The 11,295-nt window shown below is 46.0% G+C and overlaps 1 pseudogene; it reads right to left on the bottom strand.

Moving 5' to 3' along the window:
* Window positions 1-588: 588 nt before the first annotated feature.
* Window positions 589-708, bottom strand: LOC126413408 (5S ribosomal RNA; annotated as a pseudogene).
* Window positions 709-11,295: the final 10,587 nt, after the last annotated feature.

Here is an 11,295-nt window from a genome sequence, read left to right as displayed (position 1 = left end):
TTTGTCTGGCCTGTCAACAGATACCCCTCCGTTGTGGTTGCATCTACGGTACGGCCATCTGTATCGCTGAGGCAAGCAAGCCTCCCCACCAACGGCAAGGTCCATGGTTCATGGTTCTTATGAAATGAAATGTCGGGTGGCGAGGGCCTCCCTTTGGATAGACCAGTCACCTGGTGCAAGACTTTGTAGTTGACGCCACTTCGGCGTCTTGCGCATCGATGAGGATCACATGATGAGGAGGACAACACAATACCCAGTCCCAGAACGGAGAAAATCTCCGACCCAACCGGGAATCGAACCCGGACCCCACGCATGGCATCCTGCCGCGATGACAACTATCTTTTTGTTTGTTAGCGGCGGACGTCCAACGACGCTTGTTGAAGTTCATTATTGATCCATTAACTCAGGTTCTTTTTTTTTTTTTTTTTTTTTTTAATTACAAAGGGCAGCTAACCCTATGACCGAACACGCTGAGCTACCGTGTCAGCACCATTCAGCTGTGGAGGCGGACAAATAAATGTCGTGTGGCACAACGGTCTGGTGCAAGTCTTTCAATTGGACGCCATTTAGGCGACTTCCGTGTGCTGAAGGCAACGGCATCCGGTTTTCCCCGAACGGTCACCCATCCAAGTACGAGCCGGGCCCAACGTTGCTTAACTTCGGTGATCGGGCGGGAAACAGTGTTACCAACGTGGCAAAGCCGTTGGCGTTAATCTAACAACAAGTGCAAATACGAGCTTCTAAAATGTGGCGCATTCCTCGATAACATCTGAGACCATATCTCGTAACACATGACGAATTGACTATCTGTTTATCGCTATTGGTCCCTTCACCGTACACTGATTTTCTATCTAAACAGTCACACAGATTACACACTGAGAACAAAATGTTAACTTAGGTAACAGCACTTAGTGTTTAAATTCAAGTTTTTAAATAGCAAGAGAATCATTGGAGCTAACATGTCATATCATACTGTGAAATTCATATTATTATTATTATTATTATTTTGCAAGGTAAGCTCATTTATTGCTTTTGCTACGTGTGTCAGGAATACAGAGAATACAACCTGCCCGGCTGGACACCAAGTTTGACACATATTGATACGTTATTCCATGCTAGGTCATCTCCATGCCAGGGTTCACCAATCGTAGTGTCAGGTGAGTGACCATCAATCATAGCTCCTGACGAATGATGATCTGACAGTCAGTCGGTATATATCTTCTTTGGGCGAAAGACTTAGAGAATGTGTTGCCTGGACCAACAGTCACACACCTTATCGCAAAGTTTCATGAGCCAGTTTTCAATGATGACTGTGGAAATATGATAAAAAGCCCTACATATGGTTCCCATAGAGATCTTGAGCACAGGGTTAGATTAATTACAGCCCACTTTTAAACAATCATTCTTCCCACACTCCATAATAACAAATCACTTCATTTTTAAAGATGACACTGCGCGATAACATACAACAGAGCAGGTGGAGGTGCTCTTACATCGAGTGGATGTACGGTGAATGGACTGCCCTGCCCGTTCTCCCGACATACATCACATCCAGCACTCTGTGATATGTTGGGGAGACGTCCATGTGCTCCAACGTCCATCCAACAGTTGTCAAGCGCACTGGTGGAAGAATGAAACAGGAGACCACAAGGATTACTCACCAAGTTTGTGACCAGCATGGGAGTACGCTGCAGAGTTGCGTTGCCGTCCATGGTGACCACACCCGTAATTAAGAAACATGTCCCGTCTTTTTAACGTTCAAGGAACCAGCAAAAATCCCGACGACTTCATTGTAATTGTTGTCTTTGGATAAAAGAGTCATTTCTGTTTCTCTCACTTCGTATTACTTCCCATTACTTTCTGTGTTATACTGTAGCAGTTCTTTCTATGTGAGATTCGAGTTTTGTCAAACTCTGTTAATAGGCAATGACACGTAACAAGAAACTTATTTTCATCCTTAAGTTTTGGATAACGGTGTATTAATCATTTACAATCTCAGTGTCAGATCCACTAGAAAAGGTTCTGAATGTCAGGGTTGAAACCGGTCATCGATTTAAATAAAGTACATGTCAGCGACTGGAGCGGCAGTTCATTAATTGAGTACTCTATGCCGTTATGGGGTAACAGCAGTCTCTGTGCACGGAGAAAGTAATAATTTTATATCTGTTTGATGTATCAGATGACCCCCTTTCCATTTGAAAATTATGAGTTGCATCCAAGATGGACGTTTCTAAAATGGCCGCTGTGTTGGTAACACAGCCTCTCAGTTTCTATCCCGCTCCCCCTTCCTCTCCTATCGCGTACTGTATGACTTCAGGTTTCAGTTTACTCACCCGTTTTCGTATAAGAAGTGTAATTCCACACTTACAGACCACCTCGTATATCGTGTCACTGTAATGCAGTAATGTAAGAGTAGAAAAAAAAACCTTCTCGTTCCTGCAGGTGCGTTCACAGTATTAGTATTTAGGAGAAAATGCAATGCTGATAAATCGATTCAGTATGTTACAAGCGGGATAAGATGACTCAGAAATTCCTGCCGTCCGTCGGCAGTTCTGCTGTCCACATCACTCAGGCTGCGGTAGGCGAGCGAGTCCATTGTATGCTGATCCACAGCCGCCGTCTCGCCACGTAAGCTTGTGATGGTCGGCATTGCCTGAGGTCACGTGTCGCACTTTGCGGTCCGGCAGGGGGAGAGGTTAACGTCCCGCTAAAACATGGAGGAGTCCATGTCACCGCAGGCTGGGCAGTGGAGAAGGAATGGGTTGCAGCAAGGTTGTCGGAATGAACGGTAAGGATCACGGCGAGTGTGCGCAGTAGTACACTGCGCCGCTGACGTCACAACCGACTCTGCCACGACTCGGTATCCCGCAACTACCATAACCTAGTGTGCATTCGTTGCGTTTTTGAGTGAATGCGGGTTGTTTTACGGGAGTGATGGCTTCCAGTGATTGTTCTTCAGTCGTGGAATCACAGAATAATAGGGATGTTCACCATATACGCACAATATGAAGTGTTGGCAGAAGAGCCAACACCGTGTTGCTAGAGGAGGCCGAAATGCACGCTGTTAAGCTCATGCAGATTGGCGTGAGGTCTGGAACAAGGTAAAGTAATTATCCTATAAAGAAAAGAACGTAGTTCTTGGAATACTTAACTTTAATCCACAATTGGTGTACATCGCTCTTGACGGTACATTAATAATAAGCTCAATATAACTGGTAATGGCGCCTTGCTAGGTCGTAGCAAATGACGTAGCTGAAGGCTATGCTAACTATCGTCTCGGCAAGTGAGAGCGTATTTGTCAGTGTAGCTTCGGTAGCAAAATCGGCTGTACAACTGGGGCGAGTGCCAGGACGTCTCTCTAGACCTGCCGTGTGATGGCGCTCGGTCTGCAATCACTGACAGTGGTGACACTCGAGTCCGACGTATACTAACGGACCGCGGCCGATTTAAAGGCTACCACCTAGCAAGTGTGGTGTCTGGCGGTGACACCACACAATACATTACATTTGTTTATGTTGAGGAGTTACTATACCGCAAATTGCAAGTTGACCAAGAGAACTAAAGAGAGAGAGAGAGAGAGAGAGAGATTGAGAGAGAGAGAGAGGGGGGGGGGGCGACAGCGTGATATATACGTACGTGTGATAAACCCTTTCCCTCGCAAATTTCTCTCCTTCATACCTCCCCTGCGTTACCACACATAACATGTCACTGATCTCATTGGTACTAAGGTTGTAGTGCACGCGAGGTGCCTGTTTGCTTCCACCGTCCTGAGTGGAATGCGTAAGTTCTAATAAATGTTCACCAATCTGCAATCTTCCGTAGTTGCTGTCCCCTGCGCAGAAAACAGCACGTAGGTCGTGAATCCGTAAAGTTGAGGCTGTAATAAACTCATAGCGAGGAACAAATATTCTATAAACAATTAAATTTACAATTAGTTGTGTTTAGGGGATGCCACTCGCTTTTTACTAGCAGATCACGAGAAACTGCTCAATTACATTCCACTTTAGAGTCACACATAATTTCCATTCTTCAACAAAGTAATGAACTGCATATTTCCGTAATTACTATCACACTGCTCTCAACTACATGTCCAATTAACCAGAGTCTGCTAATAAAGTCTTAACTGATGCCGACCGCAGCAGACAGCATATGTGTCCTCCGACACTACTGAACCAGCTCTGATCTTACAGCCGAGCCACTTCGCCTGTCATCCAAGTTAGGCGCGATCGGAAGATCATCGATGTGCTTCGTCTGCCGTTTCGTTTAGCAGTTATTTATCATTCTGCTGTTTATTAATAGTTGTGAAATAATGAAATAATAGCAAGCTATTGAGAGATGCTTTGATTTGAAATGCAAGTAAATACGCTGTTTAGTTTATCTAATATTACTAACAGAAGATTATCATTTTGGCGCGCAGCTTCCGAATGCAGCAGCTAGTCGCGGAAAAGGATCACAATTTAGGCGGTATTTCTCACGATTCTCGTACCGAACAAACCATCTGTCATCGGTAGCTCACATCACATTAAGTCATTTCCACTGCTGCCTTCTCAACTGCTCTAAGAAGAGCTTCCTGTACCTGAATCTGATGGCTTCAAAATCATAAATATTACAACTGTACGAGTACTGATCCTCCGCAGGTCTTCCTGCATTTCGCTGCAGTTTGCTAGCGCTGGAACTTCTCTAGATATGAGAGCATCATTCGTGATTGACGATTAAGAGTACTGTCGTTCTATAATTACCGAAGTATTGAGTAGTACTGAAAGCATGTTGCGAATATTTCTCACGAAAATTAAGGGTTCACTGTAAGCTCCTGATTTGTGCTAACCGCAACAGACAACGAAAAAACTTTGGTTTCAAGTTTCATATAATCCTTAAGAATAACGTGTAATGTCTCCAAATTCGAATTTTGCTGTGCCGTCGCCGAGGTTCCTGTTGGTTTGTGGTAGTACACTCCGCAAGGGAGCACTTGACATGGATAGGTTCCGACGCGAGAGGCCCTTTGGCCTACGTCTTTAGAGGTGGTGGAGCAAGCAGACGTTCGTCGACTTCCTCCGAGCAAAAGAGACTGGAGGGGAGAACACTGTGGAAACGAGCAGTGTAATACAGCAGCAGTGTTCATAGTACCCGATTCCAATCGACAGGCATCACTGGCACAGAGGTCAACACATTGTGACAGAGAGATCAGTGTCAGGGAATCAGTTACACTCGAGCAACGGTCAACGCAGGACAGGACGTGGACAGCTGTACGCGCACGTCGTTGACCTGGGTAGTGGACAGTGTTTTCTTGCCGGAGGGCAACTCACAGTAAGTGGGGAGGAACGATGGAGAAGTTGGTTACAGCAAGACAATGCAGAGCACAAAGAGGCGTGTGCTTCCGCGAGCCATACTACTAGTTGCAAGCATTTGGCAGATTAGTTTACAACACAGGTAGGCAAGTGCGCAACTGCCAGCACGGGCGCCCGACTGTTTGATTTGTTGGGCGCTCAACTACGCGGTCATCAGCGCTTGCACGAAGCCCCAATTTTTACACAGTCCAAGTTTTACACAGCCAAATAGAGGCACAATCACGAATAATTATGATGATGAAATGATGAGGGAGACACAAACACCGAGTCCTCAGGCAGAGAAAATCCCTGACGCGGCCGGGAATCGAACCCGGGATCCCATGATCCAGAGGCAGCAATGCTAGCCGCTAGACCACGAGCTGCAGAATCTCCCGAGTGTGCCCACACTGCTTGCCCGTGGACGCTGTCAGCCATCAGTTCCCCCTCCACATGTCTGCTGGCGTTGTCAGCCATCCCCCTCCACATCTCTGCTAACAGCGCTCGTCTGTTAAAAAAAATGGTTCAAATGGGTCTGAGCACTATGGGACTTAACATCTGAGGTCATCAGTCCCCTAGACTTACAACTTCTTAAACCTAACTAACCTAAGGACATCACACACATCCACGCCCGAGGCAGGATTCGAACCTGCGACCGTAGCAGTCGCGCGGTTCCGGACTGAGCGCCTAGAACCGCTCGGTCACCGCGGCCGGCGCTCGTCTGTTAACAATGCGCACGCGGCATGACGGGTGTGTTTACTTCCTGTCGTTACGGTTGTAGGTGCCGACGTGTCTTTAGCGCTCACGATAGGACAAAATTAGTGAGAGAAAATGGCTGAGGCGCTAAGGTTTTCAAAACGAAAATCGATGTAATCCCTACGCTTCAGTCCAAGTGAGGAGAAGAGTACTTTATTGCTGAACCACATACAGGCTCTTGTTGTTTATTTTGTAATGCTACTTTATCGGCGTGGAAGACGTACAATATGAAGCGACATTTTCAAGTCTTTTGTGAGAAATTCGTGACCACTTTGCATAGACTACTGAGGATAGGACGGCCAAACTTCTCGAGTTAAAACAGGCGAAGTAGGAAGTTCACACACTTATATGTTATTTCTTGAAAATGTTACTGGTTGGGTTGTTTGAGGGAAGAGACCAAACTGCCAGGACGTCGGTCTCATCGGATTAGGGAAGGAGGGAGAAGGAAGTCGGCCGTGCGCTTTCAAAGGAACCATCTCGACATTTGCCTGCAGCGATTTATGGAAATCGCGGAAATCTTAAATCAGGATAGCCGTCGTCTTTCCGAATGAGAGTCCAGTGTGCTAACCACTGCGCCACCTCGCTCGGTGTAAATGTTCTTATTTTAATTCATTATGTGGTTATGCCATCGATTTTACTTCTTCTTTGCAAAGTGTCTGCAGGAAGAGCACCTTGTCATCCATAATCATGATGCAGTGAGAGCAAGCTATAACATAGCTCTGAAAGTAGCCAGCACAGTGCGTCCCTTCAGCGACAGAGAATTTGTGAAAGAGTGTTTCGTTGCTGCCGCAACAATCTTGTGTCCAGAGACAGTTTCTCTAACACGGAGAACAGTTTGCAGACGCATCGGAGAAATGGCAAATGATGAGAGAACGCAACTGAAAGGTATGACTAAACATTTGATTTTTCTCTCTTTGGCTTTCGATGAAAGCATGGATGTAACAGAGTTTGCCTGATTTCTGTGTCTGTAAGAAGTGTTGGGGCTGAGTTTAGCTTCATCGAGGCACTCATTGTTTAACTGTCGACGATATATGTTCTTGCTTAGGAAACACTGTTGACAAAATGACGTTTGTTGGGAAAAACTTTCATTGACTGCAACAGATGGAGGCACTGCGATGATTGGTCAAGGGTCTGCTGTTGTTTTGATGTGGAACAAGGTAAGAACAGAACTTAAGACATATATTAATAGAGGTTTGATAACAAAAACCATGTGTTCTTTGGTTATTACTTTATGTATGTGTTGCATTTGTGACCAGGAAATTTGGTATTTTATTCTCTTTTTCTTTATCAGTATACCGCCCGCTTCCCCCAACCCGTCTCGCGCTCTTTGCTGAACTGAACAACAGAATTTGAAAATTTTAGCACTCTTCGCAGTTGCTGTCAGCTATGCAATGTATTACTTTGCGGTGGAACAGTACTTACTACGACATTAGACAGTCAAAAAATTATTTTTCGTTAATTTCTTTGTCACTGTGTTGTGCCTTGTTCGAACCGCACACAGCCGGCCGCTGTGGCCGAGCGGTTCTAGGCGCTTCAGTCTGGAACCGCGCTGCTGCTACGGTCGCAGGTTCGGATTCTGCCTCGGGCATGGATATGTGTGATGTCCTTCGGTTAGTTAGGTTTAAGTAGTTCTAAGTCTAGGGGACTGATGACCTCAGATGTTAAGTGCCATAGTGTTTAGAGCCATTTGAACCATTTTTGAACTGCAGACAGCCAATCGTGTATTTAGTAATCGTGTGTCGTGTAGCATGTCAGAACAGGCGTTTCGGTATTGGAATCTACACGGCTGGCTGCTGAAAGTGCAACACTATGAAGGAGGTTTGAAACGAACGCCAAATTGGCTTGGAAGTGCAAATGATCAGCATTTCATCACAGCCACACAAAGTAGGGGTACTGTCATCTACATCTGTAAACAAGGATTTATTAGGCAGAGGGTCTTTCGTTCAGAAATCACATTTGAATATTGTTTGTGTGCAGTCCTAAAGCATCGACTGCATACCGACCAGCGCAGCGAAATGGAATCAAGAAAGCACTGAACCACACGCGAATGGAAGACATAGTTCAGCGCCCCTTTTCAACGCTGACTTAACCAGGCGCCCATAGCTGCTCTGTCCAGTTCGGTCGCAGTCTTCGAGAGCATCCGAACCAAGTAATAGCAAACCGATTTTTAGCCTGCGTTCTGCAAATACTAATAGACAGTAAAGTACTTGTACGTAGGAGACACAGGAAGCGAAAGAAATAAGTTATGTTTGTTTCCTTTTTAGAAATAAAATGTTCAATTAATCTTCATGTGTCATGTACAGATCATGTTGGATCCCAGTCACTGGCCATTGCAACTTCTCTCATCCCTTGTCTATATCTGTGCTGACTCCCACAGTAGCCGACACAACAGATCGTTCGTGAGGATATCGTGTTATGCCTATCGTAAAGGAGGAGAACTCTACCAGCGTGTGGCGGGATTCGACAGGGCCATGATCGTGGTTCGACAAGACTGGTTTACCGTTCCACGATACTACTGCTCGCGTTGATCAGGGTTCCAAGACTGCCATGCGAATATGAAATCGATGGGTTCAGGTGCCCCATATTAAAAGGCAAGCAGTATTTCAACGGTCGCAAAACACTAGCGCCTGAGGGGGCACAGAAATATTGTTCACTACACCGTGCAGGATTGTACAGCCACGTCACGTACCTACCTTTAGACAGAAAATGATCATGTTTACAGCAAGAAGAATCTCAAAACGGACAGTTCATCAATGCCTGGAGCGACTACTGATTCAGCTTCCTTCGACACGATAGCGACCTGGTCGCAGGTATGGATCACGTCGTCTTCACAAACGAGTCCTACTTCAGTGCACAGCATTACGATTGCTGTATCAATGTGTGGACACCGAGAGGAAAGAACATTGCCAGACTGCTTTCATTTTCATCATATGTATCCAACACTTGCCAAGATGACAAGGGGCACAACATCACTTCTGGACCATACAACCGGTTATTTTGATAGTGGGCACTACGTTTCTACATCCAGAGGCTGTGCCCTGTCTTCGAGGTATTCGTGATTTTATCATTGAGCAAGATACGGTCCCTGTGCTATTCTGAACTACATTGATACAGAGGGTCTTTAAATGTTACCCCGCCCAGGACGTTCCCCACATCTATCACCCATTGAAAAAACAAAATTTGGTCGTGATTCGCAGAGAGATTGTTGCGTCACCACTAGCGACCACTACAGCTGATGAAGTCTGGCACACAGGTGAAGCAGCATTAAACGACGTTCGCCGCACTGCCATTTAAACTCATTTGGGCTTGATACACAGCCATGTTAGTGCCACTCTTGCTGCTACAGTTGGCAGCGCTGTACACGTACTTTTGCATCCTGTGTACCCACAAATCACGTAAGAATTGAACAAGTTCACGCCGGCGCTGAGAACTGTGTTTCTCGCTATGGAACGAAGCATGTGTTCATGCTTTCTTTCAGCTGGCGGCGCTGCTTTGCCACATCTCACCGTGTGGCAGTGATCGCGTTTAAACGTCCTAGGCTTCTGTTTTAATACAGTGATCTTTTATTTTGAAAATAGCATAAGTTCATTCTTTTACAATAATACAAGAAGGCTTAAAGTAATATTATACTAATTGAATCACAAATTACGAGATATCTCATTTATTCGGAAAGCTCTCTCGTTGAAGGATCAGCAGCTGTTTGTTACGCGTGGGTGATAGGTAAAACACCATGCATTATTGTGGTGCTGGTATTATGTATGGTAGAGTCGAGCGTGAGCCACCGGAGGTGCACGTCACGCGATGGAAGGATCTGGAGCCATCCACCTATGGCACATGCTGCCCAGTGGAGTGATATACTGCGATCCAGCGGTGGTACACGTCGACCAATGGAAGGCTCTGTCGTGAACCACGGGTGGTACATACTGACCCATGGAAGAACCTAGTGTGATCCACTGGTGGTCCATGCTGCCCAATGGAAGGAACTGATCCATCAGTGGTACACGCCACCCAGATGGAGGCTCTGACATGAAATAGTGGTGATACATGCCAGCACGAACGTGCTAATTAACCATTCTCTCAACTGTACTATAAACGTATGACAAGTAAAATTCCCCTTTTCCTATTCTTCCTGGTGCTGCAATTTTAATGGGCAGCAGTGCACCCTCACATATAATTTTGTTACAGTGTGTTCTATCTGTTCTCCCAGTGCCAGACAGTGCAGTGCGTTAAAAATGCAGAACTCTTTCCTTATAGACGTTGTTCCAAATGTCGATCACCTTGATCATGGCACAAATGTCGCACTATTCAGTATCTGTAACAGTCTTAGTAATCATGTCCATGTAAGTACTGAATGCAGTCTCATAGACTAGATTCCTCACTCTACACCAGAAAGCGATATCCACTGCAGTACTGGGTAATGACCGAATTGGCCATGGAATAAGGCACAAGCACCAACCGATTGTTATACATACATCAAAAATGTTTTGCATCATCCCAGTTCCCAAAACGCCTGAAGATAGACGTTGACTGTGGATATTGTATCACAGACACGAGCCCTTTGACTGTTCAGAGATGTCGCTCAACCCGCCCAAGGATGGAAACAATCATGCGTGAGCAGCGCCTATTAGACGGAGGGTGTCCGATAGCCGATCAGTTCCAGCCATTCCAACAGAAAGGAGGTACACGGCTCTTGTTGTCTGTAGTTCAACCATGTCTAGACGGTCAATACCTCGGTTCGGTCACTTTCGCATTATTACTTTGTGCCAGGAAGGGCTCTCAACAAGGGAAGTGTCCAGGCCTCTCCGAGTGAGCCAAAGCGATGTTGTTCGGACATGGAGGAGGTACAGAGAAACAGGAACTGTTGATGACATGCCTCGCTCAGGCCGACCAAGGCTACTACTGCAGTGGATGACCGCTATCTACGGAGTATGGCTGGGAGGAATCCTGACAGCAACGCCACCATGTTGAATAATGCTTTTCGTGCAGCCACAGGAAGTCGTGTTACGACTCGAACTGCACAATAGCCTGCGTAATGCCCAACTTCACTCTCGACGTCAACGGCTAGGTCCATTTTTGCAACCACGACACCATGAAGCGCGGTACACATGGACCCAACAACATGCCGGATGGACCGCTCAGGATTGGCATCACGTTTCTTCACCGACGAGTGTCGCATATGCCTTCAACCAGGCAATCATCAGAGACGTGTTTGGAAGCA

The sequence above is a fragment of the Schistocerca serialis genome, chromosome 7, assembly GCF_023864345.2.
Source record: "Schistocerca serialis cubense isolate TAMUIC-IGC-003099 chromosome 7, iqSchSeri2.2, whole genome shotgun sequence".
Taxonomy (NCBI): domain Eukaryota; kingdom Metazoa; phylum Arthropoda; class Insecta; order Orthoptera; family Acrididae; genus Schistocerca; species Schistocerca serialis.
The sequence above is the reverse complement of the archived record's forward strand: the minus strand, read 5'-3'. Positions and strand labels throughout refer to the sequence as shown.